The 24133-nt window shown below is 39.0% G+C and overlaps 1 protein-coding gene across 3 annotated transcripts in view; it reads right to left on the bottom strand.

The window, feature by feature from the left end:
* The window catches only part of thrab (thyroid hormone receptor alpha b), a 156278-nt gene that overhangs the window by 110282 nt on the left and 21863 nt on the right, over positions 1 to 24133 (bottom strand). The window contains exon 1 of one of the 3 annotated variants that reach the window (XM_046852972.1): positions 7283 to 7301. The exons of the other annotated variants lie outside the window; for them this stretch is intronic. The gene's annotated coding sequence lies outside the window, so the exon portion shown is untranslated. Of the gene's footprint in view, positions 1 to 7282; positions 7302 to 24133 lie in introns of those variants that run through there. 3 annotated transcript variants of the gene reach the window in all.

The raw sequence follows: 24133 nt of genomic DNA on the forward strand, positions 1-24133 counted from the left end.
TATGGAGAGATTACAGGGAGAGAGTATAGTGAGAGTATAGAGAGATTATATTAAGTTTATGTAGAGATTAGGAAGTGATTATGAGAGAGTAAAGAGAGATTATGGAGAAAGTATAGATGGATTATGGAGAGTATAGAGAGATCATGGAGAGGTTATGGAGAGAGAATAGAGAGATCATGGAGAGGTTATGGAGAGATTATAGAGAGATCATGGAGAGGTTATGGAGAGAGTATAGAGATCATGGAGAGATTATGGAGAGATTATAGAGAGATCATGGAGAGGTTATGGAGAGATTATAGAGAGATCATGGAGAGGTTATGGAGAGACTATAAAGAGATCATGGAGAGGTTATGAAGAGAGTATAGAGAGATCATGGAGAGGTTATGGAGAGATTATAGAGATATCATGGAGAGGTTATGGAGAGAGTATAGAGAGATCAAGAGGTTATGGAGAGATTATAGAGGATCGGGGAGATTAGGTAGAGAGTAGGTAGAAAGTATAGAGAGATTACAGGAGAGAGTATGAAGAGAGTATAGAGAGATCATAGAGAGGTTATGAAGAGATTATAGAGAGATCATGGAGAGGTTATAAAGAGAGTATAGAGAGATCATGGAGAGGTTATGGAGAGATTATAGAGATAGTGGGGGAGATTAGGTAGAGAGTAGGTAGAAAGTATAGAGAGATTACAGCGAGATTATGTAGAGAGCAGTTGGAAAGGTATTATTATTAATTTATTATTATTAATATCATTACTATTATTATTATAACATGTTAGATATTGTTTTTATCAGCAATAGCAGTAGCAGTAGTTGTATTACTTTTTCTATTATTACTACTACTACTGCTAGAACTAATAATAATAAATACAAGCTTCATGACAGGGATGAGGATAAAGAACTAAAGCTGCTGCATTGAAAACTCTACGTAAGCCAACACAATGAAGGAAAAGCCTGTCTGAAAATAAAAAGTCAGGTCGTACATTATACCTGGCACTGAGCTGCTCATACGTTTCTTTTCGCCAAGAAAAACACCTCTAATGTTAACATTAACATTGACAATGAATGTTAATGCGTGTCTTGGGCTATCTCTAACAAATTCCTGAAAAGTCTCCTGCAGATTCATGGAGCATTCACAGCCAGAGTCATTTCTACGGATGGCTTAAACGTTTTCCTGGTTAATGAGACATAAACCCACGATCTCGAATCAAACAATAAAAGTCCATCTATCGTTAAAGGTGAACTCTACACCATACACCATGCGTAGGTGAGTTATAGTGTAATTATGAGAAATGCCCTGGACGGTGATACACTCGTGATGCTTCGCTGCTCGCTTCTGGACGTTTTATTCCCCTTAACTTCTCACTAGCAGTTCGCTCACCGCTAATAAATACCTCACAAATGCGATCGGAATGATGCGTATATCCTAATCTCTCACAGAAAGTATGAAGAAAGTAGAGAGAAAGAAAGAAGAGAGATTATTTAGAGAGATTATAGAGAGTGGGCAGAGAGACTAAGGAGAGATTATGGCGAGAGTATGGAGAGATTATAAAGTTATTATGGGAAGTTTGGAGAGATTATGAAAAGAGTACGGAGAGATTATAGAGAGATTATGGAGAGACTATGAAAATAGCATGGAGAGATTATGGAGAGAGTATAAGGAGAGTATGGAGAGATTTTATGGAGAGATATTATAGAGAGAGATTATAGAGAGTAGGCAGAGAGAGTAGAGAGGAGAGATTATGGAGATATAAGGAGATTATGGAGAGTATAGGAGAGTATAGAGAGATTATAGAGAGAGACTATGGATAAAATAGATAAATTACAGTGAGATTATGAAGAGAGTATGGCAAGAATATGGAGAGAGATTATGGAAAGAGATTATGGAGAGAGATTACAGAGAGTAGGCATAGGGTAGAAAGCGAGAGATTATGAAGAGATTATAAATAGATAATGGAGAGTATAGTTGGAGTATGGAGAGATTATGGAGAGAGACTATGGAGAAATTATGGTTAAATTTTTGTGAGATTATGGAGAGATTATAGCAAGATTTTATGGAGGGAGAGATTATAGAGAGTAGGCAGAGAGAGAAAGAGAGTATGGGGAGATTATATAGAGATATTGAAAGAGATTATGGAGAGAGATTATGGAGAGAGATTATGGAGAGAGATTATAGAGAGGAGAGAGAGAGAGAGATTATGGAAAGAATATGGAGAGATTATGGGGAAAGTACAAAGAGAGTATAGAGAGATTATAGAGAGATATTATGGAGAGTAGGGAGATACAGTAGTGATAGATTATAGAGATTATGGTTAAATTAGGGTGAGATTATGAATAGAGTATGGCAAGAACATAGAGAGAGAATATAGAGGAGATTATAGGAAAGATTATAGACAGAAGGCTGAGAGAATAGAGAGAGAATGGAAAGAGAATGGAGAGAGATTATCAAGAGAGATTATGAAGAGATTATGGAGAGATTATGGAGAGAAGATATTTGAGAGGTTGGAGAGAGATGGGAAAGAGAGTAGGGAAAGAAAGAAGGGCATAGAGCAGAATGTTCTTTCTTCAGAAAAAAAATTTGTCACTCCGGGATTAAACCCAGAGCACTATTCCCCACATTGTTACACTTTAAACACACTTGTAAAAGTCGATCGATCCGGCTGTGAGAGCGAGAAGAGAAACCGTCCACAGCCTCAAAAAACATCTCAACACACACTGTACACACTTGAATATCTTGATTATTATTTAATAGGGTCCATGAAGGACAATTTATTTTTTCATGTCCCCATAAAACAGCTACGAATACAGTAACAGCGACGGCAATATATAATCGTAAAAACATAAACGTAATCGTATTATCTGATATGAAGTACGCCCTCGGTGCTGATTCCGTATCGAAATAATCTCTAGTGCTCTAATAGCTTCAGGAGATGTTTAGGAGAACGCGTAAGAACAGGATAAATCCGCTAGCTCAGAAAAGCGGCTTTGAAACGCGTATTTTTTCCTTCGTGGACGACAAAAATAAAAGTCGCTAAGCATTTCGGAAGCATTTCAGAGACCTCTTGAAGTACAAGATGAAGATTGGCGTGTAAGGAAATGCTTCTTAGTCACACACAGGTGAAAAGGACGAGAGGAAAATCTCAGCGAGCGTCTCGGAGCCAAACGAGTGGCACCTCTCTGGCAGCTCAAATCGAATTGAAATTCATGTCGAAGATTTTAGGTACAAAAAAATCGGTCAAAGACAAAAACACACAATAATTAGACAGTAAACGAGCGGAAGACGGTTCTTCGTCCAAATATGCCATTTTTTGTCTCTACCAGAAGAACTTGTGTAAGGTTGAGAACAGGACAGAAGATGTGATCAGACTCCCTCACCCCCACACTCACACCTGGAGGTGGAAGATTAATGGTTTGGCGTTGTTTTAAATCAGAGAAGGTTGGAGACTTATTCCGGAAAGTAAAAAGAACCAAAATGGCAACCATTCCAAACCATGCAATAACGTCTGCATTATAAGCGGCTCATTGGAACCGACTTCACCGTACAACAAGACGATGAGCTGAAGCGAACATCCAGAAAGCAAACAGTCGTCTGGAGTGATATTTATCATGGAATTACCTGCCCAGTCACCTCACCCAAATCCTACTCAACTGCTCTGAGGTGAAGTGGATCATAAAGAAACTAGTGAAGAACATCTTTGGAGAAACTGGTATCGCCAAGCTGCCACTCTTGGGGCCCTTGGGCAAGGTCTTTAACTCTCTGTGCTCCAGGGGTACTGCGTCGTGTCTGACCCCAGCTTCCTAACATCACTGGGATATGTGAAGAAAGAATTTCACTGTGCTATAATGAACATGTGAAAGCACCTTTCTTTCTTTTTTCTTTCTTCAAATCGACTGCAGAGTGGAAAAAGTTCATTTCAAACCATCTATTTTAAGGATCTTGAAAAGGAAGAGTTTGGACACTTTCTAGGTGTCTCCCGAAATGAGGATGGGTTTCCCTTTGAGTCTGGTTCCTCTCGAGGTTTTGTCCTCATCCCATTTAAGGGAAATATTCATCCCATTAGGGGGTGCCACATCAGATCATCCGTCTCCATACCCCCCTGTCCTCTACATCTGCCTCTTTCACCCAACTACCTGCATGTCTTCCTTCACCACATCCATTAACCTTCTCTTCGGTCTTCCTCTTTTCCTCCTTCCTGGTGGCTCCATCCTCAGCATTCTCCTACTGATATACCCCATGTATATCTCAATTGTGCCTCCCTCACTTTGTCTCCATCATTTACATATTTCATTTTTTTTGTTCTATAATTCTTACATCCTGTAAATCTGCTTTAAGACAATGTCCATTATGTAAAGCGATATAGAAATAAACTTTAATCAAATTGAATATATAATTACAATGGAGACTGATCTATCTCCATTCCATGCCTTTTTCCCTGCTGAATGAATCCTATTTTGACCCGAATGCAGTACGTATGCTCTTCCCCTGAACAAGCTCTCCCTGACTGGTCCTATTCTTCAGCTCCACATTAATATGATTTTCAAAACGTTACGCTGTTCTTATTAGGCGAATTACCGGCCTGTGAATGATCGCTCATTTAAACGGGTTATAAAGCTGCTCTTCTCCTTTCGGACTTCTATAAGGCCTAATTCATGACCCGGGACATCATATGGACGCGATGAGAAAAACCAGTATGGAGCTAAACACAGAGAGTCAAAAACCGTTTTATCTTGCTGGAGGATGAAACGGAAAAAGACTCTTTTTGAGCTTTTTCTTCATTAGTGAACTGGGTATATTCTTATCTTCGGCATGAGAGAACGTGTGAAGGGAAACGTGTTTATTTCCACACACAACACTGCAAAAACTCCTCGTCTAGTCAAGACTTTTGACGCCATCTTATTTCTGGCCTTAAAATAGTATACAACAGCAGATTGTGTTCGATTATTATCATCATTTTAGGATTATTGATCTTATTTTCCCTCCTTAAAGCTTAAAGCTATTTTACCTACAAATTGAGTTTAATTACAATCAGAGACATCGTTTAAGGCCTTGTGTTTTGAATTGATTTTAGCTGTAATAACGTGTTTATGGATTTCAAGTAAAAATGCTCAATAATCACACTATTGATTCGTTTCATGTCAACGTTAACACTTTTATTTAGCGAATCACAAATGATCAAATCTGTAGCAGTAAGTCATCACACACTTTCTTCATACGAATTACAGTGGAACCTCGACTCTCGCAACCTCGACTCTCGCGACTTCGTTAGTTCGCGAATTTCGACTCGCGAAAAATCTGATAGTTCAGGAGAAGCCGCGAGTAAAATTTAAAAATGAAAAAATTTTAAAAGTTTGTACTAATAAATTACATCGAAATGTTTGAAAATCTATTTTATTTTTGTATTATTCATTTAAAGTAATAAATAAAACATTTATAACAACTAATGATGGAGGAAGATGAAACTCTCCACGAGGAAGAAGTGGCTGAGCCTCCACTTTAGATTATTACTAAATCCTTAAATTTGCCATGCAATACTGTACAAAAACATTCATCTTCATCCTCATCGTATTGCACAGCATACAGTACAGTACCAAACACAGTACTGTTTCATCATCATCAAAGTTCCCATTCTATACTGAATTGTTTTAATCAATTGAAGTACTGTAATTAATGTACAGTACAGGTTTTGGATTTACATAAAGTATTGTGAATTTGTATTGTGTATCAAATAATGTAATGTTACATATAATATAATAAAGTAAAATACTGTACCATTTAAATCGATTAAATATTGTGGTAATGGGTCGCGAGGGGTCATAGAACGAACCCCCCGTGAGTATCGAGGTTGCACTGTACAGGGTTTTTACTAAGTTTGGTTTCTCATGTTGAATATCTTTAAGTGTCCAATGATGACGAAATACATTCGCTATGGTTTTATGTTGAAATGTGTTTTTTGAGAAACAGCGAGTAAAGATTTTGCTTTGTTTTTGCATCATAACGACCGTAAAACACAAAACAGTCTGAATGAAGAACTGTTGACGATACGTATGCATGTTAATGGAAATCTTGTTTTTAGTTTAAATGCGTTGTCTTGTTTTAAGACACGTTATATAAAGATGATGTTTTATTATTGAATTAGGAGGAATTCTCTTTTTTTGGTAGCTCTGGTTTGAAAAATCTTTTCACACAAATTAAAAAAATCTTGATTAAAAAACAAGCTGCCTTTAAGTTCATTAGACTCAATCAACTGCTTAAGCTTTAATGCTTATTTTTAGAAATTTTGCTCTATTTTGAAGACTAGATATGTTTTTCTTATTTCAAGAAATCTTACTAAGTGAACTGATCTTGCTGCACTGGCAGATCATTTGACTTGTTTCTATTCTGTATCTTCCTAAATCATGCATTTATTTCTTATATATAGACGGTTATTTTTCCGCACTGAACACTGCGAGCTCCTACACACGGGACATACTGAAGCAGAATTGGGACGTACACTAAACTTGTTCCGCAACAAAATTTGCCATTCTCAGTGCAGCCATGTTTCCAAGAGAGTTAAAAATCGATGAATCGACCCGCCTGGTAATGAGTTTCCCCCCAGTGAATCCTCTGGCCGGTAGCTTACCGGGAACGATCTGTGCCGAGAAGATCGCTTCCTTTTTATGTAAAGCAGTTTAAAATGGCATTAATGCAGAACCTGTGCAAACCCACTGCTTTGAATGGCGGCTCTGTGCTGGAAGGTTGACTGACTTTCAAAAAACAACAAAAAACCATCAAGTTCACCAACTATCCCTGACTCATTTGAATGCCCCATGGTTTCAATCGCTCAACAATATGACAACTGACAAAACAAATCCTGGATTGTGGCACATGTTGGAAGAAGTAACAAAAAGGGTGGAAAAAAAATCCCAATTCCCAATTTGCTTGTATAATTGCCTCCATTCTTCCATTAGATTTTGCTTATGGACAAGTGTGTTCATAAGCTATAAGTCAGGTAGTGATGTATGTGTAGAAGGTGAGGAGGTCTGGGGTGCCATCGGCGTTCACATTCATCCCAAAGGTGTTCAATAGGGTTGAGATCAGAGCTCCATAGAAGGACAGGAGATCTTCCAAACCAAGTTTTGAAGTTCAAGCAAAGCAAAATGTTATTATACCGCATCCAAAGACGTCCTGTACAATCCGTATTTGTGGTGACAGTTTGGAAAAGAACCACATATGGCAGGAAAAGTCAGTTGTGCCAATACTTTTGTCCATATAGTGTATTTGTTGATGCCCAAACATTATTTGGTACCTTAATTATCTCAGCTAGTGTCCTCTCTGCTTTGGGCTAAACCCTGACGTTCCCCCCCGGAGGCATCCCCGAAGCTGTGCTGAATAACTGTATGCCTTCCTGCTGATGTGAGAAAAAAAAAACAGGACTTCCCCGAGGAAGGGAAACAGGATGTCAGAGATGCTCCGTGGGGACCCTGGTCATGAAGACCTCATCAGCGGCAGAAGCAGGCATCACTTGAGAGAGCGGGAAAAAAAAAAGATCGAGAGTTCATAATGCGGATGGTTTGAGGAAAATGAGGTTTGAGATACAAAGGAAAAACCATTTATGTATGACGAGGGGTTTGGGGGGGCTCGTTGTTGAGGAGGGGTGGAGGGAAACCGGGAATACGCATGTTAACACTTTCGTTGGAGGAAAGGAAAAGAGACCATTGTGTCGGGCGCTCTACACCAGACTCGACAGGAAGTCACAGAAATTATGTAGGTTTATATATAGACTGTAAGTCCAGGGCAAAAAAGAACCGCAATGATGTCTGCCGAGATTTAATTCGAATTGCAGACAAAACGGTACGAGGACAGTTTTTTAACACCTCACAATCATTACCATATGTCTCTAACACTAATAACCATGTCTTCATGAAGCTCGGTTTGTCCACAGGGTCTTAGTTTAAAGGTAAATTTGGACATTTAGTGAGCATAGTGAGGACGGGTTCCCGTTGGAGTCTGGTTCTTCTCAAGGTTTCTTCCTCATGATGTCCCAGAAAGTTCTTTCTTGCCATGGTCACCACTGGCTCGCTCATTAAAGATAAACTCAGAGACTAAACTTCCATTTGGAACAAGCAACAGACATTCGAAACTTTATAACCTCTTTATCTCTGTGACGCTGCTTTGAGACAATGTCCGTTGTTAAAAGCGCCAAACCAATAAATCAAAGTTGAAGATTTGATCGAATTACAATATTAATACTCGATCCACAGAGAAATTCCACACAGTTGTGTGTGTGATGGTCAGAAGTGCACATACTTAATAAGAGTATACTTAATATAGAACATAATATAACTTTATTTGTATATTTTATTTCATTTCATTTTATTTACTTCGATCAGATTTTTATTGTACTTTTATTGTACTGTGAGCAACTGCATCTGAACAATTTCCCTGTGGGATCTGATGATACTTGTAGCTATATAGCGTACTTATATATAGCTATATACCGTAATTTCCGGACTATTAAACGCACCCAAATATAAGCCGCACCCACTGAATTTTACAAAGATTTTTATTTTGAACATAAATAAGCCGCACCTGTCTATAAGCCGAACTGAAACTAATGAACTTTACACAGGCTTTAATGAAAGACAGTGTCTGTAACACGGTGTAATGGGTGAAATATGTTGTGGCTCCTTTAAGAGCAGAGCGGTATTTTGGGAATAGCCTGCTGCCGCATTTTTTCGCAATACCTGCATGTGTGGAGACCGAGGAATATGTCCTTATTATTTTCTGATGCTCATTTCTAAGTTTCTTTGACTAACCTGTAACGCTGTTGCTAAGAAAAATAAAAAAGCACGAGTTTTGGAAACCTGTCTGTGCTTATATGATTTCTGTTGCAACTGGAGTTAGCGAGCTCTCCCTTCACCCAGACTCAACACGTTACAGCGGCTTGTATCTAAACAGTAGCCGACCAAGAAAGTCATTGTTCACAAGTTTTTTCTCCTGATGCCGTGCAGCTCAGAACACAGGTGAGGTGCGTTTTTTAGTTTCCGTTCGGAAATTTCATTGGTCTAATGTTATGGGGTTCAGTTTTTTGGCTTGAAGTTTGTGAAACCGGGAAAAACCCAGGAAAAATCCATAAATTAGCCGCTTCGTTGTTTAAGCCGCGGGGTTCAAAATGTGGGAAAGAAGTAGCGGCTTATAGTCCGGAAAAATACAGTAGTTACTTAGCTAACTAGTGAATTACAGCTGATAGAATTAGTTGATTTGTGATGTTTTTATCGTTAACTAGCTGGAAAGTTGTTCTAGTTAAAAAAAACCTGAATGATAGTTGGCTAATGGTTAACAGGAGGTCTATGGTTGGGTGTTTCATATATATATATATATATATATATATATATATATATATATATATATATATATATATATATATATATATGCAAATATTCAGAAATACAAATTGTTTCAGGGATTTCTCGGTGTCAGTACGGCATGGGTTGTACACAAGGGCGTGCGGATGAAGTGAGTATGATTGAAGAATGTGTATGAATGAAGTTTTTCATTTATTTAAAAAAAAATAATACAATTTGCCTCACAGGAATAAAAAGCAGATGTTCTTTCCGGAAAAAAAAAGAATGAAAAAAGAAGCTTTCACAATGTGTAATCCTTTCATTTATCTTCAGCTTCAGCAGAGTGAAGATCATCTGTGGCCTTCTCACCCCTTCAATCTTATTTATTTCCGGCTGCTATGGTTACACTGCAAACAGAGGGAGCCAGAAAAGCCAGAACAACACACAGGAACGTAAACCGTAAACAATGTATCTGCTAACCGTCCCTCATCCGATTAGCATGGGGCCATTAGCGTGACGCGAACCAGCCTGAAACTAACCAACTGTGCTCTTGTCCTTCATGCAAACGTACCCTGAAAAAAACTCCAGGAGCATGATGAGGCTGAATACACGTCAAGTCACGTTTATTTCTATTGCGCTTTTCACAACAAACATCGTCTCAAAGCAGCTTTACAGAATGTAACAGTTAAAGTGAATGATGTGTGTTTACCCCCTGATGAGCAGCCTGCTGACTGTAGCAAAGAAAAAACTCCCTTCTGATACACTTACTGTACTTGTACGTGTCACAGGTCACCTTCACGCTCACCTTCACCCTCACCTTCACCATCACCTTCACCCACACCTTCACTCTCACACTCACCTTCACCCTCACTTTTACTCTCACCTTCACCCACACCTTTACTCTCACACTCACCTTCACCCTCACCTTCACCATCACATTCACCTACACCTTCACTCACACTCACCTTCACCCTCACCTTCACTCTAACCTTCACTCTAACCTTCACCCACACCATTACCCACACCTTCACTCTCACATTTACCTTCACCCTCACCGTCACTCTAACCTTCACCCACACCATTACCCACACCTTCACTCTCACATTTACCTTCACCCTCACCGTCACTCTAACCTTCACCCACACCATTACCCACACCTTCACTCTCACATTTACCTTCACCCTCACCTTCACTCTAACCTTCACCCACACCATTACCCTTACCTTCACCTCACCTTCACCCTCACCTTTACCATCACCTTCACTCTCACCCTCACCTTCACCCACGCCTTCACCCTCACCTCACCTTCACTCTCACCTTCACTTTCACTTTCACCTTTACCATCACCTTCACTCTTACCCTCACCTTCACTCTAACCTTCACCCACACCTTTACCCTCACCTTCACCCACACCTTCACTCTCACCACACCCTCACATCACCACACCTTCACTCTCACCATCACCCCACCCTTACCTTCACTTTCACCCTCACTTTCACTCTCAAATCACCTTTACCCACACCTCATCTTCACCTTACCTTCACCCTCACCCCACCTCACCTAGCCTTCACCTTACCTTCACCCTCACCTCATCTTCACCCCACCTTCACCCTCACCTCATTTCAACTCTCGCCTCACCATTACCTTCACTCTCACCTCACTTCCACCTCACCATATCCTCAACCTCAAATTCACTCTGGCACAACTACTGTGCCCTGACTGTAACTGACTCTGCATCCTCACCTCTCAACACTCCCACACACACGCACGCACGCACAAACACACACACACACACACACACACTCCCACACACGTTCATCACATCCTCACCATAACACACACACACACACACACACACACACACACACACACACACACACACACACACACTCATCACATCTTTACCATAACAAGTCAAGTGGCTTTACATTTAACATTGTCTCTCACACACACACACACACACACACACACACACACACACACACACACTCATCATATCCTCACCATACCACTCACACATGCTTTTTTTTTCTGTCTTCACACACAAATCCGCTAATGAGATTCTCACGGTATTGTGAAAAGCATCATCTAGAATGTCAGTGGAGTAAAAAAAGTTGAGTTTTTTCTGAAAAGTCCGCCTGAGAGTGCTCTCTTTACAGCCGACACGTCGATGAAACGAATCCTGCGAGAGTTTAAACGCTTATCACATAATTAATTATCTGTGACATTAAAGTCTCGGCTCTCGGCACTCGCGTTACGACGCTTGAGCAGTGGAATAATGAAGGCCTGCAAGTGGTTTCAAACGTCTGGTAGCTTTTTTAAAGGGAAAACGCCATCCTTATTAATTATAAACAAAATAAGAATGTAAATAAAGATCGCTGACGTGACCCTCAACTGCGTCTGAAATGTAATAAGTAAACTGCATTTTGAAAAAGTGTTTACTTTTATCTTCCTTTATTGACCTATAAAAGAATATCGGTGGGAAGGTAGTAGCTTATTGGACTTTGGATTCGGAGGTCATGAGTTCAAATCCCTTCCACAACAGGCTGCCACTCTGGGGCCCCTGAGCAAGGCCCTTAACATTTACCTGCATGGCATTTGAGCCTTGCTCAAGGGCACAGCAGTGTCACCTCGTTGGTACTGGGATTTGAACTTGTGACCTTCTGATCCAACGTCCAAAGCCTTAACCAAATGCCTTAATCTGCATAAATGAGGAGCTCAGTGGCTAAAATGACTTTTGCTAGGAAGGTCACAAGTTCTGAATAAGAGCGTCTACCAAATACCAGCAATGTAAATGCACATGGAGTCACAGTGCTTTAATCAGACACTCTGACCAAATCAGCTTCCAAAGCTTTCACTCTTACATCGTCATCATCTTGTAGATCATTAGTCCTGCATCTGCACTCATGGGAATGGGGAGCTTAGAGGATGTTAGACTTCTGATCAAAAGGTTATAAGATCAAATCCCAGCACCGCCAATTTGCCACTCCTGGGCCCTTGAGTGAGGCCCTTAACCCTCTCTTGAGATAATTGTAAAAAAAAAAAAAAAAAACCTGAAGGCCAATTATGTCCCATCCGCTCAGCACAAAACTGCTAAACCCTTCACTAAAATCCAAAAAACACGGCACCAAGCAAGAAATAAACCAGAATCCCTCCAGAAGTTCGAAATATTTGAATAGAAACTTATTTACTGTGGTTCAGAGTGGAGTTTCCTGTTAAACACTGATAGCAGGCTGGCAGAACTGGCACGCAGGCGGCCTCCAGGCGCTCGGATGCTACCTAATCTCTAATTAACACGGATAAACACGCGGTCACGTTCGCTTTTTCCGTAACCGAATGCCACGTTTCCGCGAATCATGTCGTCCTCGTTGGCAGATTTCTGTGCTCGGCCCCAGACGGGTCCTGAGACGCGCCCGAGGGATGTTCTCGATGCTGGCGTGTTGATCGATGGATGATTGTGAGACAAAGAGGGAGAGGGGAAAAGGGTTGAAACTGGAAATCACCTGATCTACACGAGAAAAAAAATTGTCCTCATCTGTCCGGTATTAAAATGATGTCAAGTATGTTTATATAGAAATATCATTTCTAAATACATTTCTAATTCATTCCCATAAATTCCTGTACATTCTCATAAATTCCCATAAATCCCTGGTAATCTTCCAACTTGGAAAAAATTGTAATTGTATTAGAAAAGCAGCATTTTTATGGGAATAATTAGGGACATTTTGGAAATATTCCAAGTTGGAAAATTACCAGGAATTTATGAGGATTTACAGGAATTTATGGGAAAGAATTCGAAATTTGTGGGAATTAATCAGAAATTTTGGGAAATGTATATAAACTGTATCAAATACAAACATAAATATAAACATTCTGTTTGGTCATTAGCTGACATGCATACAAACTAATACAGATTTTTTAAAAATGCCATTTTCGACTTTGACTTGATTGTTAGCGCAATTTTGTTGCACAATCGCTTACACGTGTAGGGGGCGTGGCCTCAGTAACCCTGCGGTAAGTGTGCATGTGATCAATTGATCCACTGAAATTGCATTAAATCTGGTTGTTTTAACCAACGTTATCCTACGAGATTAGTTTTTTCGAAAGAGTCTATATACGCTAACCTTATATCTATTCCCATTAATTCCTTTTAATTTCCATGGAAAGTGTACAGTCTTCCCGGAATTTTGCAACTCATATATCAAATTGGTGTTATTGGCATAAGATTGCTGTTATAAGAACCTTCACTGTTCTGGGAAGATGTTCCACTAGATTTTGTGGAGATTTGTGTTCTTTCAGTCAAAAGAGTGTTAGTAAAGTCAGGTACTTGATGTAGGTGAGGAGAGGAGGCCATTCATGATCAATAGTGTTGAGGGTTAGAGCTCTATAGCAGATCTTCTACTCCAACCCATATAAAGAATATCTTCATGTAGATGGCTTTATGTACAAATGTCATGCTGGAACAGGTTTGGGTCTCCTAGTTTAATTGAAAGGAAAATGTCATGCTACGGCATTTAAAGACGTCCTTCTGAAGAAGAACCACGTACGGATGTGTCCCAATACTTTTGACCATACAGTGCATTTATATATCCAATATCTCTAGAAGTTACCTTAAGAGTAAATACATGACGTGTAAAAAAATATATATACACATGGAAAAGACTACTAAGGAGTCACGAAAGAATGACGTGTAAGGAAAATTGTGCTCGGGTAGTATTTGTGCTACTCTCACATGCACGGCTGCAGGCCAGAAATGACGTGATGGGCGAGAAAAAGCGCTCGAGCCCGGAGTGATGTTATGAGGTCATGAGGTCACACCCACAGGCACTTTAAGAACTCGGGTTCAAACTGCTCGAATTTCCGCACGCTGCATTACAGGTTTAACTCCGCAGGCAGCTCGGATCGACGGCGTTAAATCGGCCCCAACCGCTTTTTTGCAAAAAAAAAAAAAAGTATCTTGTTTGAAGTCCGGCGTTACAATAAACAAACCTGAAACAACTTCCTACACTCTGAAGGAAAGAAATGGCAGAACAGGCAGAAAGGAAACCAGGGCTGCTGTTGTCGATTGTTTTATAATCGGGTATTCTAACCATTATTCCATCAATGCACCGAATTCACCGGATTAGAAGTGCTAAATAAGAGAAAGAATAAAAAACGGGTCTCTTAAAACAAACAAGCCGTTTGTTTTTCTTTTTAGAAAATTTACATTTTTATTGCTGAAATTTCACACAAGAATATCGGTGAAAACTGAACCCATTAAATGCATTAAATAGCCATAATTACATCAAAATACAAATACAGTTGCGTTTAAAACATCCCTTTGCAGTCCATATTTTTATATTGTTATATAAAAATATAAAAATCAATTTGTAATTACTATAAAAACAGTAACCGAACGGCAGCAGTAACGGCAGTAACAGTAACGGTGTTTTGTTCGTTTTAGTTTGAAATGATCCCAAACTTTGGAAACTTTCAGCCATTATTTTCTGAATCTTCTTCGTCCTTCACTGTTTTCTCCCTGTTCCTCCATTTTTTCATTCTGCAGTGTGTGTTTATGTGTCCAGCACGCTCCAGTTAAGATGGTGGTGCGTCAATAACAATGGTCCGTGGGAAACACAGTGCTTTGTGAATTAATTTTTGTAATCGAAGTTGCCCGAGGAATCATTACGGCCCTAAAGGAAACGTTGTACCTGATTTTACAAACACCCTTGTGTTTAAATGAGCACAAATCACAAAATATAGAGAACAATGGGGGTTATTATAATACATACCAAATAGGATCAAGATGTGGAATGGGTTGTTTATATATGTTGTATGTGTGTGTGTATATATATATATATATATATATAATGTATATGTATACACTCATACAGTATACTAATTATACAGTATATGTATCTCAGTATGTGTATCTTATCTTTTACAATGATGGGACTCTGAAGCCATGTGTAGCCTCTAGTCGAAGCTGACCTGATAGCGGGTTCGACGCGGTGCTCTAGCCTCTAAACGGCTTATTGACTTAATCCCTCATGACGTCACTCACCTCAAACTGAGGCCAAAGCCCTACAGGACTGGTGTCAATGAGCTGCAGAATATACTCTCAGCATCGACCCGGCCCGGCTCTATTCATTTCACACCACTTTTAGCCTCTAATACCAATTTACTTTCATAAACAGTAAAATAAACTGTGCATTTCTGTCAATAATTCCACTTAAAAATGTAAATTTTACTTCAGCATTAATCACTTGGTCAAAAACCATTCTATATAGAAAATCTTCCTTTTTTAAAGCATTAATAAAAGTATTATTTTAAATATAAATTACTTGAATGGTATCCATAAAGTATTTTTATTATATTTTCAATCATACTTTTTTATAATGAACAACACTATAGTAATCATAAGTTATTGACTGAAATCATATTAAATACAAAAAATATATATATATATATATATATATATATATATATATATATATATATATATATATATATATATATATATATATACAATATATGTACAATTATATACACACACACACACACACACACACACACACACACACACACACACACACACAGGGCATTGTCATGCTGGAACAGGTTTCATTGTTAAGGGAAATTTGTATACTATAGCATCCAAATACGTCGTGTACAATTGTGTGCCTCCGAGTTTGTGGAAACATTTCATGGAAGAACCACATTTGGTTGGAAAAGTTAAATGTCCCAATACTTTTGGGTGGGTTATAAATCTGAGCAAGGTTTGAGAAAAATGACTAACTTACTTAGAAGATGAAAAAGAGAGACAGTGAAGGGACGTTTGTTGCAACGTGTGATGCTGTTGCTAATTGTTTTCCTAAAACAGCACAACCGGTAGCAGATAAAGTCACACATCACACAAGTTTGTTACATAACAGATACACCAGCCGTATATGCACTAACAAGGAGCCTTGGGATCTTAAGGGAAAAAAATAATAAAAGAATCAAATGTGTACTCCGTCACTGCCTTTATCATTTGTTCTCCGGCGATTTGATAAAGCAAAAAGGTCACAAATTGAAAGATAGTTAATCAGATGACATTCAGACTCGGCGATTGCAGAGAAAAGTCTGGTGCCCTTTTACAGGCGCGCTGATGAAACGGAGAAGGTCATCTGTGGCAAGCGATGGAGACGGGAGCCGGATGACGAGCGCCATCAGCGCCATCGAGAAGAGTCTAACGTTCGCATGGACCACCTGTATGACAGAGGACAAAACTGAAACCTGAGCCAAAGAGGCAAAATGATATCTTGTGAACTTTCACATTTTGATCTTGTCGCTGAATAGCAAGTGCTACTGTATATCTCTGGACACGCATCCTGCAAGAGGGTGTCGGTGTACGGGCCTCCAATTAAAGAGCCATTGCGCTATTGTGTGTGCGTGTGAGTGTGTGTGGGATTCGAAAAGTGAAGTCAGCAATGGTTTTAGAGAGGTTTTGTTTTACCGCAACCGCAAATCTAACAGGTCCGTAACTCTATCCGGCTTTTAAAAAACGCCCAGGTGATGCGGAAACCCATCTCAACAATTTGGTTCTTAGTTACCTTCTGTACGTGGTGATGTGAAGGGGAAGCTCTCGGTTACTGTCAGATGAAAAGCGAAGGCCATGGATCAAGTTAAACTATGTAGGTCACTTAAATGGATTCTGGATCCTCCCCGTTCACACAAGATACCACTTTTAGAAAGACACTTTGTTTTTTTTCCCCCTGTGAGGTACAGCAGTGCTGCTCTGGTTGGAAAGTAAAAGGATTTGGCTCATTAGTCAGTGACAGAGTGTCTAGCGCTTGAAGCCTGAGGTCCTATCCTGAATCTATATCACAGGGATTAAATTTGGCTCCGTCCCCTCGCTGGAACAACGTATATAAATATTTTAGACAGGTGCAAAAATACAGAGGTTATACAATCTGCCAGATGTACTCACTGTATCCTAAAAAATTTATGGAACAAAGAGGTTCTTGTGCAAATCCTGAAAATCGAGAGGAAAATACGTATTACGCATTTGAGCGAACCAAAGAGCAGGCATTTAAAAAAAAAAAACAGTTTTTTCTACATTCCACCATTAGAATTTAGAAGGGTTTATAACTATATATAGGCCTGTGGTTGTATTTCAGTTTCACTGTAACTGTATCAGTAATCAAGTAATCAATTAGATGTAGGTTAATCACGAAACCTTATAAACACAAATCCTCGCAGCCATGAGTCTTCACAAAATTCTCACTAACACAAATCATCACAAACATGAGTCCTTACAAACACGATTCCTTGCAAACATAAACCCTCAGAAAACACGAGTCTTCACAGACACGAATTCTTAAAAGCAGGCATCCTTGCAAACAAAAACTCTTACAAACACAAATCAGTCCTCGCAAATAGAAATCTTTAAAAACACAAATCCTTACAAAAAAATGAGTCCTCTTAAACACAAATCCTCAAAAAAAAATTATCACAAACACAGGTCCTCACAAAAACGGGTCCTCACAAACACGGGTCTTCACAAACACGGTTCCTTATAAACACGGGTTCTCACAAACACGGGTCCTTACAAACACGGGTCCTCTCAAACACAGGTCCTCACAAACACAAATCCTCACAAATAAATTTTCTCACATACACTAGCCATCACAAGCACAAATCCTTGTAAACACAAATCTTCACAAACACGTATTCTCACAAACACCACCTGACCAGATCAGAAATGTAAATCACAATGTTGTGTAGTGATGAATGTGCATTTTTAAACACAGTACAAACATGATGAGAAAAAAAAAAAACATTAAATCTAGTAGACATTTTTGTTAAAGTTCTTTCTTTACTCCTTTTGTCCATTTCACTGCTTTTGTCCATAACCCTAACCCTAACCCAAGACTTTGGCTGGGCAGAATGTCAACACTGTTATCTCGCATGCTTTTGTTTGATTAGTGGAAAAAAGTTGGGTCATTTGCCGCTCACCATGGCCACGGGGATACAATCGAAACATAGCTGAGAGTGGAGTCTGATATCTCCACACCAAGTGCTCTCATTTAGACTGGGGAAAAATGAAGATAAGCAGGCAAAGAAAAAGAGAATTAAGTGAAAACACTTTCTGTCTATGACAGGGCTGAAACATCAACAGCAAAAAAAAACTGAGGGCAAAGAAAGGAGGTGAAGCGTGTGCAAAAATTTCAATCCCAGTCCGGATCAAAGCTAGCCTCTTTTCTTTTTGGTGTTTACATGGAAAACAATGTTGTACAACAAAGATACTGCATCACGTAACCAACTGTGGTTTCTTTAAAAAAAAAGACAAAACTGTACATCATCCTTTGGAATGGTACTTTTTTTAGGTTAGCATACCGGTTTTGATCTGTTGAAGAAAATCTTAAAGGTTCTTACAACAGAAAAAAATCTCCAACTAGAGATATTATGGAAAAATAAAAATGCTTGCTATTATTATATTCATCTCAATCTGGATCGAACTTATCCCTCTACATGTCAATCATATTGTACAATCCAATCTGACACATTATGACAACCAATAAGGTTACAAAAAACTGCTAAACATCTTTGGAAAAACTGTTCAACATCTTTTGAACTGTGACTTAGTGGCAGGAACACTCGGTTCGCTCTGTTGAAGGAAATCTTAAAGGTTCTTCATGGAAGAAAATCTCCAACTAGAGAGTAAAAATAAAAATATCAGCTATCATTATAATAATCTTCACCCAGATTAAATGTATCTCAAATAATATCATACAACAACAATTCAATGCGACCCATTATGACATGTTATGAGGCTACATTATGTCTACATGTTGATCTGAATCCGTTTACCAAGGGGGTGACCAACTGACGTCTCTAATTAAAGCAACATGCCTACCTACATTAAACACAACCAGTGTACCAATATTGTCCAATTAACTGCTGTACATCTTCAGAAAAACTGTTCAACACCCTTTGGATTGTTTGATGGTTCTAAGAAAGACTTCTATAGGAGTAGGCACATATTCTTTTGAAAACTCCAAGCTTAGAACCCTAAGGAAACCTTCTATTGAAGACTATGGAACTTTCATGGGTATTTATATCCAGTACTCTAAAGAGTTTGGGGATTTTGAAGAAACTTCTCCAAAAAACTTGAAATATGAAGAAGACTTCCAGGACACCTTCCAGAAGTGGCAGGAACGCTGGACACGGTGTATTAATGTGCAAGTGGATTTTTTTGCTGATGATATTGTGTAAACTTTAAAAGGTCCTAAGTAGAACCTTACACCAGAAAAAATACTTCTAGTACAACTTCTCCAGAATGCTAGAAATATTTGCATAATTGATGACCCACCAAAACCACCCCATAATTGGAATTTTAGTGTTATAACTTATGCAACAGTCTGTAATGAATTAAAGGTAATGAATATAAGGATCTCAGAACTAGATAATGCTAAATGTAAGGATTTTGCTTTATTAAAACCTTACAATAAATGAATTTGAGAGTTTTTTGGCATGTTTTTGGGCAAAAGAGTGCCAAGTTTGAGGTCTTTCAAAATATTTATCCAGACCAAAAACCGGCCTTTGGTGCGCAATCTGTCTGTGATCTAAAGTGAAAGGAAAGTGTATTCATAAAATGTTTGGAGGGAAAATAAAAGCTTTTGTACAAGGAGCTGCAGGACATAAAACAGGGAATCGAAACGTTCTACGAGTTTGGCTTCAAACTGCCTGCAGATGGTACGTTCTCTTGCACAAAAAAAAAAAATGCATACTGCTTCGGTCTACACACACACACACATACACACGCACACACACGTGTGAAGCTTCTACAGATGGTCTTCTATGATTGTTTGCTGTGTGACATGAGGCTATAAGCAGTGCGGCAGATTTTTACAAGCACAGCGGAAAAGCGATGCTTCCTGACTACCGCTCGTTTCCCGGCAAGTGATATCAGGTATCCCACGCCATACAATGTTCATTTACTTCACGGTTAAGATTTTTTCAACCCACTCAGGTGGTCGATTGGAGGGAAAATGGAGGTTCTGACCTCTACGCATCGACATTGGCACGTCTTTTTCCAGGGAAATGCTCAGAGACAAAGGAAATTCCCTTTACGCCCTGCACTCCAGCATGAGGCTTGGATCTTCCCAAATCTCTGCAGGCAATATTAAAGGCACTTGCGAGCAAAATCTGGCCGGCATTATGACTGATCCGCTGGGGTGGAAGCCAAAATGAGGCCCATCCGCCCCGGCCTGCATGCCAAGTCAAATAGCTCTCAGCTCTCACCTCCTTGCAGGAGCCAAAGCGGGAGGTGGTAAGCACTGGACACCATTTCTGAGCTCGGATGAAGGAATGCACCTCTGATGTATGACCTGTATCCATCTCCCCTTGCCTCCCCTCGCCTCCCTTTGCATCCCCCCCTCTACCTTATAGCCCCCGCCCTCTCCCGAACCTTCCCCGAACCTCTCACTCCCTTCCACCGGCCCCCAGTTTCTCTCACTCCCCTTGTTGAAGTCAGAAAACAGAAGATTCGGGGTCTTTCATGCTTGCGTCGCAGGGGCCTCCTTTTAATGAAGGAAACGTGTCTTCCAACGTGACCCATAGAGAGGGCCGACCGTTTGCAGTGGGACTTGTGTACAATCTATACGTCTCTGTTTAAATATTAGTGCTTTCGGTTTACGTCTGGCCGTTGCCTTGCTTGGGTTAGAAGACGTCTCGAATTTTTTTCAATTGTTGAATGCTGGGGGTTCCTTTAGGCTTCAAGGTCAACTCCAGGTTAAAATATAAGACAGTAATAATGGCAGGTTGCAAAATTGCTGGTGTAGTATTTGTGTTTTCTCCCCTTAAAAAAAAAATTATTTAGACAATCTATAAACATCTTAGAAACCACAAGAAGACAAATTTCTGTCCAACACGTGCAAACAATGTGATCGAAACCCAAACAAACTCAAGATACAGAGCCAAAAAAACTGGTGAACTGTAGATTTCTGGAAGAAAAAAAAAGCAGTGTAGAAAATCTGAGCATTAACAATATGCTATTAATCATCGACTGTGTGTCATGTCAATCATCACGTACTCATTGTTAATCAGCACAGACTAAAACACACACAACAAGGCCAAGCTACACATTTCAGTGTGTGTGTGTGTGTGTATACGAGAGTCTAAAACAGACAACAGACGTGACCAGACAGACGTCTCTCAGCCCTCGTGTTGTCTGCATGTGTGTTCCACGGGTTTCGTAAAACTCTCAATACTAAAACGGCCCTGTATTCTGCACAGTATCGGGAGAAAAACTTCCATCGGGTGATTTTTAAACGCACAACGATGCCAAAAGATAAACTCCCGAGAGAAATTCTTATGAAAGGAAGGAGGAAGACAGTGAACAATGACTTACTTGGTTGGCTACTGTTTAGATACAAGCCGTTGTAACGCGTTGAGTCTAGGTGAAGGAAGAGCTCGCTTCTGGCATGCTCTTCCCAAAATACCGCTATGCTCCTAAAGGAAGCGCAACATATTTCACCCGTTACACCGTGTGTAACGTGTCTTTCGTTAAAGCCTGAGTGAAGTACATTAGTGTAGACACCTGCGGCTTATAGACAGGCGCGGCTTATTTATGTTAAAAATAAAAATATTTGTAAAATTCAGTTGGTGCGGCTTATATATGAGTGCGTTTTATAGTCCGGAAATTACGGTACTTGTTGCTGCGAAAGTGCAGAACTCACATTAGACTCAAGTCATGGAGTGTAGTGGGGTTTCGTAATCTTGTAGTCCTTTTTGAACTACACTAGAATCCGCTGTTAAAAAAGTCAATTTTGCTAAAAATTCAGCAAAAATTTGAAATTAGCTCCTTTTTACGTAACTTTCCTTGTACTTTAGTTAAATGAAAGTAACTACATCGAAGTATTACCTATAGTAAAGTAACTACTACATTAAAGTAACAGTACATTTACTTAAGTACAATATTTTACTCTTTCCACCTCTGTTCATCTCTAAGAAACCACGTTATAGAAGAGGAGGGAGGTGTTTTTGCTTTGCTTATACCTTTTTATTTTTATTACAGGCAACAAACTGACATGCAAATACACAGAAAAAAAAAAACACCACGTCTGTCTGGCTGCTTGGATTAGAGCTGACTGAGTTTTCCAGACATATGTTGGTTCTTCCCCAAACTGTTTCCACAAAGTTGGAGGCAAACAATTGTAAAACCCTAAACCTGTTCTAACAATCGTACTCCGTAAAAAGATCTGCTTTACATTGTTTCCAGTCTTCTGCTTTTGAGCTCTGATCTCAACCATATTGAACTCATGAATGTGAACACTGACTGGCCTCTTCACATCCCCACCCACATCACTGAATAAGCACAAATCTCCCCTAGAACATCTTCCCAGAAGAACGGAGGCTCTTAACAGCAAACGAGGATTAAATCTGGAACGTCCTTTTTCAAAAAGGTCTCATGAACATTTAATGTATTTACGCTACACACTACACACTACAGTACGGACTCACTCTGTCCCCAGAGCATCATTAATCATGTTTGGAAGTATTTTGACGATAATGCTACTAGCTGTTAGTAATTCATTTTTAATGGATGCTCACATTCCATAGTTCAATCAGAAGGAGGAACGCACTCGAGTAGCAAACTGATTACAGAGATTTGAGTGTCTGGTAGGAAGCTGTTGCAAACGTCATTTGCATCTCCTTTTTTGCATTGTGTACCTCCAAACAACTCGGAGCCAACAAACAGCCACGATCTGAACATGCAAAATGTCAACGAGAGACTCAACAATCCATGAGAAACAACACACACACACACATATTATATATATGCTGAATGATGTCTGTCACTATGTGACATTCTTTAAGTTTACTGTGGAATCAAGGGTGTGGTTGAGCGCCAGTTAGTGAAATGAGGGTGGAGCCGTAGGCAGTGTGCTTTTACACGGGTGGAACCACAGTATCTGGGCTTCCACGTGGGTCCTGGGCAGGTGCATCCCCAAACTGATAAAACGGTATCAGCGATTGCGGTCTCGACCCGAGACCAAACAGGAAGTGAGACAGTTGGCTTGCTAAATGTTAGCATACGTTTCAGCTGCCTATCAATCAAGGAAAAAGCTGCACTCCAGGTCTGACCTCCATTCACAAACTTAGTGCTTGACCACGCCCCTTTTGCCTATAATGTGTTCTATAATCTATTGAATTTGCTTTTATTTGTCATGGAAATATATGACTGTATTAACAGCACATTTATTAATATGACAAATATAATTTTATAACTTACACATTTTCATATTCTTTAATAATAATTTTAGTATAATTATTTTAATTCTTTAAAAAAAATTGTATCTAATTTAATTTAATTGAGTCTATTTTCATTATTAATTTTATAATTCAAAATTATTAATGTTTTCTTTTTTTTATTGTTTTCTACAAAGTTGATTTTTTTTTTTCGATAATTTCATAATAACATTACAAATAACATTTTTGTAACAAGGTTTATTATATTTTCAATATTATTTTGTTTTGAGATGTATTTATGTTGTAACTATTTGTATATTTTTGTATAGAATAGAAAGTAATGCTGTATATACAGAAATATTCTTCACAGTATATCAAGAAAATGTTTGTAAAAAATTTATATTGTTAATTAAAAAAAGGGACAAATTCCCAAAAAGCTACAAACTTTTTTAATAAAAAATTATACAATGTTTTTATTCATTTCCTTACATTTTTGTAAAAAGAAAAGATCACCTTAATATATGTATTTTTAGTTAATTTTGTATGACTAATTGTGCCTTATAGACATAAAACATTAATGTAATTTACATAACTTT

Source organism: Silurus meridionalis, chromosome 7, assembly GCF_014805685.1.
Source record: "Silurus meridionalis isolate SWU-2019-XX chromosome 7, ASM1480568v1, whole genome shotgun sequence".
Lineage (NCBI taxonomy): Eukaryota > Metazoa > Chordata > Actinopteri > Siluriformes > Siluridae > Silurus > Silurus meridionalis.